The sequence below is a fragment of the Sander lucioperca genome, chromosome 18, assembly GCF_008315115.2.
Source record: "Sander lucioperca isolate FBNREF2018 chromosome 18, SLUC_FBN_1.2, whole genome shotgun sequence".
NCBI classification, from domain to species: Eukaryota; Metazoa; Chordata; class Actinopteri; order Perciformes; family Percidae; genus Sander; species Sander lucioperca.
This window is the reverse complement of record NC_050190.1, coordinates 30,741,170-30,749,438: the sequence shown is the minus strand read 5'-3', so window position 1 is coordinate 30,749,438 and position 8,269 is coordinate 30,741,170. Positions and strand designations below refer to the sequence as shown.

Sequence of the window (8,269 nt, the reverse complement as noted above, 5' to 3'; positions counted from 1 at the left end):
TGGTTCTTTCAGGGAATGATTGTAAAGATTTACAAAGACTATGCTTACGGCATTTACTATCTAACTGGGAAATGTTGGGACCGATTGGCAGGGATTTGCTGCAAAATACACACAACGATACACTGGTGAGAGCAAGTGAGGTTTAACCATGTATCCAGCTAATTTAAATAGCTCACGTTACTGTATTGTGTGAAATGTTAACTCAGTGTTTCCTCTATGTTGATATTACCGTGGCAGCCCGACTCATATCAGAAATAGGGCCGTAAAGTCGTAATTACACAACTCTGCAGAGCCGTCTGCTCTACTGAACTCAAGCAAACTGTCATCCGCTCTCACCACCCTTTAGGGTGAGCAACTCGAAAAGTGACAGGACGTCATCACTCGCAAAGTCATGGCAACCAAATAAACAACAGGGCGGTACTACTTGTCACTCAATCTTAGGCAAAGTGACAAACAGCGACGAAAGCCGCGACATGAAATGCCGTGTTCCCAGATCTTAGCAATTATTTGGAGAAGTACAATATTAGTTGTAATAAACTGGAAGTATCCTTTACAAATGGATGTAATGAATCTTGCCTTAGATAAAAGGCTTACTTTGTTGGCTCTTCAATGTTGTTCCAGTTTATTATTTCAACCATAAGCAGTGGGACAAATCTTGGTTTCCTATTGGTGGTTCCAGTTTCAAGTGATTATTTTGTGTGTGTATTGAGCACCGCTGATATTGATCAGGAAAACAATACACCTTTTAGTTGAGCTTTGTGATGAGAGCTCTGGAAGGCCACTGTGAATAGTAAGGCCTTCACTGGTTTTCAGAGCGAAGGAACGAGAACGGCTATTCCTGCTCACTTGACAGGCAAATACAACATCGAGACGTGTGTGTGTGTGTGAGTGAGAGTACTTGGGCTCAGAGGGGCGAAATCACAGCAAAGGTTCACTGCTTCTCCTTGTCACCTGGGTTCCTCTGTCCTCACCTGATGTCTTGTCAGTGACCAAATGTCAAGTGCATCTGTGCCTCTGTGTGTGTGGTCAAGTGGGCAGAGGAGAAGACAGATCTGGGTCAAGAAGTTCCCGTGAGGGTGTCCAAGCGCTGCGTGGTGGATGACATGTCTGATATGAATGAGTGAGCAGGGAGGAGAGTGAGGAAGGGTGAGAGAGTGAGTGTGCAGCCAGACAGTGGAACAGCCAGGGCTCAGGGGAGGACAAAGCTATTGCATGACACGCACACATCACACACACACACACACACACACACACACATTGCTGTGACACTCACGCAAGTGAAGATGTAGAAACAGACAGTAATACACAGAATGCATTCCAAAACAGTGTACAGAATGTACTGCATGTGTACATTATTATATGACTGCACTTTATCCATGCAGGGCTTAAAATAAAAGTTATTAGTGCCCAGTTACATCAGAAAGTGGTGCAGCCAAATTCATTCACACGTCCCTCATGAAACAGGTGGTGCTAGAAGCTAAGTGCTGTGGTTACTACATGTGAACCATGTGTTGCTTGTGTTGTTTGTGGCAAAAAGAAGAGGGAAGCTCTAGAGCTCTAACGCTCAGAGCAGGAAAAGAAATGTGTTGACCCTTTGTTAAGCACCACCTCCTTGAACGCAGACTGGAAAATTATAGCGTAGCAACAGCCAGCTACGACAATTATACGGCTCTGCTCCATAGAGTCTCTTGCAATTGTTTCAGATAGAATTCATTTTCAGGCTGGTTTTGTGGATTTTGAGCTACACACACACGCACACACACACACACACACACACACACACACACACACACGCATGCACGCACGCACACACACACACACACACACACACCAGACCAGGAGATGACAGTGAACTATAGTGTTACCTGTTTAAAGGATTGTGAAGATCCAGGACTTAGCCAAAAAATTTGAACATCGACAACTTCTCAGTCCCTCCCCCCTTTCAGGTAAAGCCCAAAACGGTCTCCTAAGCCCCTCCCCCCACAAGGGAGAATGAATGCGTGTGCATGAGCAGTGATTGACACGCAGTTAGACACCCCCCCTGGCCCTGATTGGTGCATCTGAACAGGGAGCGGTGGATTTTTGCAAATCGCACTACAGGCTGTAGGTGGTGCCAGAGGAGCCAGATTTATTTTTAAATTACCTGCTTCATGTAGTTCCACTCGAACATAGGGTCAGTTTCAGCAAATATGACAGAAAGTTTGTCTTACCTGCTGCACCTTTAAGATAGAAGGTTCAAGTCAAGGGTCTGCTGTGTTTCCAGTATTCTAAACCTTAGCCGGGCCCAGGTCCAAATTATATTCAGTATGATCTGGTTGGGTAGGGTCTGGTCTATTGCCGCTGGTTTTGGGACCTGAGTGGAAATTAATTCATGCAAGGCAAGGCAAGGCAAGGCAGCTTTATTTCTATAGCACATTTCAGCAACAGGGCAATTCAAAGTGCTTTACATGAAAACAGATTAAAAAATTTAAAACAGATAAAATACGAGAATGCGCATCCGCATTTGCTTTTTGTTATAGGTAAATACTTTTTTTAAACTAATTAAAATTATTTAATTAATCAAGGTGTCGTTACAGTCCAAAGGTGGTGATTTATCGATTATTTTTGCACCAGAAGAACCTTAAGAGGAGAATCAGTCAGCCTCATCAACTTGCAGAAAAAAACAGGATCATTTTGTAAGAAGAAAATAAGACAAAAAGAAAAAGGGGGGAAAAAAAGGCATTGAAAAATAATTTTTTATTAACATCAGACAGGATAAAAACTACACTGAATGATCCCTCACTGAGAGACCTTTTCACCACATAGTAATGAATCACACCAGGTCCGAGAAATAATATTCAGCAATCAACTCAAACCAGCAAAGTTTTGAAAATACATCATTAATTCACCGCGGGCTGAGCGTTCATGGAGTCCTGAGCTGTGCGGCTGGGGCTAAATTGGTTTTAATGGATTTCATGGGGTGCAGTTCGTGGGCCTTTTGATTGACAAAGAGGTTTGAGAGTTGCCACAGCCCCGTGCTCTCGCTCTGTCCCTGAGCTATGCACCATTGATCAAACACATACAAACTGTCACTCTGTATTGCCGGGACGGTGGTGATGGACTCACCAGTCACTTCAATCATTAGTCAACCAACCTCACATCCAAAAGCTGGAGTCACAAACTGAAGCAGAAGCATGATGTTGGATGAATTTTCATTTGGTTCAAGGTAAAAAAAGAAAAGAAAGAAAGAAAGAAATGAATTATTGCCTAAGTGACACAAAAGATAATACCCATATTACATTTTCATAGAAACAACACATATAAATAACTTTTGCCTTTAATGACTTTTTTTCCATCTTTTACAGTATCTGCTCAATTCTAAAAAAGAACATATGAACTACATTATCGACAGGCACGTAGAAGCAGCTCCATCTGAATTCTACTGTCCAATGTACATAGTCAAACACCTATGGCAATCCAAAATGTGAACTACGACCTGTGATGTCCTTCAACGTCAACTGGCTCTCAATCTCCATGGAGACGCTGCGAGGGCACATGAGTGGAGTGGATGTCCGCACCGGACATGAGAAATGAGCACAATTACAGCTTTTGAGAGGTAATTACATGTGCGTTGTGGTGGCAAGGGAACATAAATAATGCTGCATTCACCCTGTGTGCTTGTTCTGTAATTGATGAACAGTGAGGTGGCAGAAGGGGGCTGGGTGCATGCTGCTTCACAATAGCACCTTGTCCATCGTGGTCCCTTTCACCATGGAAGAAAGGAAGGCTGGTCAGCCAGACAAAGCTGAATGATATAAAGCACCAAGGCTACAGCTCTGCCAATGAGTGAGGGGGGGGGGGCTTGTGCGCCTTTTAGTGTGGCTTTTGTAAAGACATTAGATAAGGTGTAGAAATCTGTAAGCGCTAATGCATACTACACAAGTCCTGAGAGAATTAAAGTGTTGGGATAGCCATCGCATGACGAGAACATTATGCATATCAATCAGAGGTTTGGAAAAAGACATATTGCACCATGAGGGTTCTCTTAAAAACATACCCTAAATACAGACCATCCTGCAATTTCACTGATGGCTTAATAGTCTCTGCTCGCCCCTTCCCAAAGCAGTTTATCTTCTGCAGAAGCGATAGGACAGTAAATAAGTAGCTTACGACACACAAGAGCTTTTCCCTGACTACTGGGTGGTTGTCAGTGTTAAGTAGCGATCCTTGCATGCGCTGAGCTAACATCATGTGATGGGACTGTGTTTCATCTGGGCTTCCACGGCTACGGAGCTAAAAGCTTGAGAAATTCACTAACAAAGAGCACCCTGCGGCTGCAAGTAGGTTAACATTTAACCGTTTTTTTTGCCTCGTACAGTAAATCCCTGCACATTTCAAATGGTTTGTTTCTTTTCAGTCATCCACAGGCTGAACACCTTATCTCGTGATACATGTTTCAAACGCAGTAAAGTGAAATATCTGTCTTCTGGCCCATGTTGGCAACTTCCTGCCTTAACAGTGTTCTTGAGCAAATCTTGAATCCCTTCCAGCTTAGGAGTCATATAGTAAATTAAGTGGTATTTTGAAAACACATGCATTAAAGAACAGAAATGTAAATGCTGTATTTTTCAACCGGGACTCTATTTTCCCATGTTTTTGTGTCTAAGTGACTGATAGGAACAACACTTTTTGAAATTGGGCCAGTCATAGGCGAAACAAGCTGCAATGTAACATTAATAGACAATTGCGTAACTTCAATTTATGTCTACTAAAAGTGCTTGTTTTGCCACTGTCATTCTCAGATTATTGTTCCAAGTGACTGACAAAATTATGAAAAGGATTCCTACTGTGATCGACCTTTTTGCTTAACATGAAACATCCCTGAAAAGCCGTCTTGGTTCTTCTTTCCACTGTTCCAACAATCACCACTCTGGTTTGGTTGAAATACACCCTTAATTCACCCATTTACATGTGAAAATATGTGCGTTCTATACACGATAAAAGTACTGTTTATTTAAATGGAGTCTGGTACGTTTGGTGATTGCGATTTTGGGCTGTTTCTGGTTAAACAAGAAGGATCTTACTCTTTAAAGGTCTATCTCTGTAGGGATCCTTTCCATTATGTTGTCAGACAGAATAATAATCTAAGCTCTCAGCGGCAAAAATAGCACTTTTAGTGGAAGAAATTGACGATGCGCATTTGCCCTACAGATATGATTACATTGCAGCCCGGACCCGGTTTGAGGCTGCTGGTTACAGCATTCTCGCCCAATACTGGCCCAATTTCAAAGATTTTTGTTCACAATATTTACTTAGACACCAATGCATGGGAAAATAGGGTCCAGGTTAAAAAAATAGGCTACCCTTAAGCTTACCATCAACCCCCTTGAGGACCCCTCTTCCTCCAAACAAAACATGCACGCAGGCACGCACGCACGCACGCACACACACACACACACACACACACACACACACACACACACACACACACACTCCTCAACATACTGTACCTTCATTCCGTTCTTTTCTTTGTCTTTCTCTCTCCTCTTCCTGTGGAGAGCAACGTGTTTGTGTATAATTTCCATTTCAAGGGGTCATATAAATTATCCTATATGCAAATGAGTCAAAATCTCCAAGGTAATAATCACCTGAAACCCCTGCTCACACACACAAACACACAAACACCCCAGGTGGCTCCATATTGCATCGCTGACATGAATAAATAATTAAATGAAATCTAATTTTTTTTATATTTCATTTCCTCAGCAGCTGAATCCAATTCCGCCTCCACCCTTTGAGGACAACACCCCGGTGACCCTCAGGTACAATTACCACCATTCAAGACGTTACACAAACGCTTGTGTTTTAGAAGTGTGCTGCATTTCCTGTGTAAGACATTTCTGAAGTATGGTGGGTAAAAATAACGTTACATATGGAACAGTTGGCTGCATCAACGGCATTTACAGAGAGACACAATGGAAAGAATACGTAAATACAGACACTCATGCCCACTGATCTCTGAAATGATTCATTTTATACATTATGTCTTCATTTTTTTTTCTCATAAATTTCATTTTAGCCTAGAACTAAGATGCAAATGCCTACATACTTTGTCCACATAGTGCATCCACATAGTAAGGTGTATATTCCAGTAATGTCACTCTCTTTGCTTAAGAAGGCAACATCCTATTTCCCAGCCACATAAAAATTTCAGTCATTTTCTCTTAGTTTCATGCGAGTGCCTTCGCAGACAAGTGCACTAAGTCACATGAGGCTACTGGCAGCCACAATAACACTATCTCATTCCAGGTCAAGAGGTTTATAACCTGAGGAAGCCTGGCGGTCACGTGACCTGCAGGTGACGACACACTGGATTTCTTATGACGCAGCAGCACTCTGTAGCTATATGTCTCTGAGCGGAGGCTGTCGGTGGTTCGGGATTGGAAAGGAGCTGTCACGCTTGCAATGACTAACCCATGACGACTGTTACATCACAAAGGTTCTTGGGGACCTGTTGTACAAGAATATTGTGGAGCTTGCTAATAACAATTTGCAAAAAGATTTTTTTAATAGAGATTTTAAAAAATCTGCCTTTGTAGAAATGAAAGGGATATTGATATGATTTTGACATATAATCAGTAAAATTACGTATTGAAAGAACTAATCAGTCCCTCCAGGAATTCGTGATGTCGCGATCACAACAATTCACGCAAATTCAACCAATCACCGTGAATTCGGTGTGATTCGCAATTTTGACCAATCACCGCAACTTTACCGCAAATTTGACCAATAACCGGAGTTTCCCGCGAGTTCAACCAATCACAGCAGTCCCACGTGCCAGACTTTGCATCAGTATGCGCCTCTGAGAGCCACTGACCAAGCGGGAGTGAGAACGGGTTGACATAACACACGTACGTCGCCAAATTCATTTCCTTGTTTCTGATATGAAGACGAGACATGTGTGACTCGAATTTCTCACATTTACCAACAAAACGTACAGCGAAAGACGGTGCAAAACATTTCAGACCGCCCTGCCAACCTGTATACATTTTAACATCAATGTACGCTGTGACGTTTTTTCACTCTAAAGTCGCTGAAAGCTGCTGCTGTTTCAATCCTGTCGGCTCTCTGCAGCGGGCGGGGCTGCTGCTCAGTTCCCCCCGCGACTGACGCGCACAAACACACACACACACACACACACACGGTGGATGCAGGAAAAACCGGAGATGAGACGTACACGATGACCTAAATTGAGGACAGCTACTCTCGTTACTGTAAGTGCAATGATAAGTTAAAGTCCAATAAGTAACATTACTTTATCAAACCGTATGAATATGTGTCCCAGGCCAGGATAAAAAATGAACTAACAATGTGAAGATCGACAAGCCACTGACACATTTGCTCAAATTTGATTCAAATCAATAAATTATTATTTTTTGTCTTAAATCCACCAGCCATTTTCATATAATACCAACATTTGCAACATCTTGAGCCTTTTTGTTAAGGTTACTAGGAATAATCAGTCCAGAGTAGTTGTATTCTCCCTGAAACAAGTTTCCTTTTATTTTCAAAAAAGTATACCAAAAAAATAATTCACAATTTTTATCGCAATTTCTTACAAAAGCTTTCGCAAAATTAGGCATTTTGGGCCGCAACAATCTCAAAAAATGGCCACAAAATCCTGGAGGGTCTGACTAATAGCAGATGCATGTATTTCAATAAAGGAAAATATCTCGTTTTAAACAACCTTCGTGGACATTGATTACAGACTTCAGAGTTTATGAGGTGCACCTGAATACACCATGAAGTCCCTGTCGACTCACACACAATCAATTTTCACAATCGACCAGGATGTGCACATTCATTATAGGACCATTAGATCCTTTTGGAAATACACACATTTACACACCATTTTGGCAGTCAGTGGACTCCTGTGAGATACAGAAGGCTTGCGTGAATTCTTCTGTTTTAGGTAATTGGGCATCTGAAATATTGGATTTATTACAGGAGCATGGGTTTAAGGATAATACTGGGGATGGAAGAAGATGAGAGGATCTGTGAATATTGGAAGCTTAATGCGGTGGAAAATGAAATTCATTCTTCTTTCACTGTTTAAAAAACATTGTTTAAAGTTACAGATTAAAATAGGTTTTTGCATTTTTTTATTTTAAGTTAATTATAGACCACATTGGTTTGCATTTGTGTATGTATTTATTTAAATCCCACTATTGGGAGATCTTTTGGGATTTATCACATATAAAATTTGTATGTGTTAACATTTGCGTGAGGC

At 41.6% G+C, this 8,269-nt stretch overlaps 1 long non-coding RNA gene across 1 annotated transcript; it reads left to right on the top strand.

Moving 5' to 3' along the window:
• The first annotated feature begins 4,172 nt into the window (after window positions 1-4,172).
• On the top strand, window positions 4,173-6,711 carry LOC116065839. The gene is made up of 3 exons (XR_004108833.2): window positions 4,173-4,319; window positions 5,746-5,801; window positions 6,289-6,711. It is a non-coding gene; the product is annotated as an uncharacterized LOC116065839 (long non-coding RNA).
• Window positions 6,712-8,269: the final 1,558 nt, after the last annotated feature.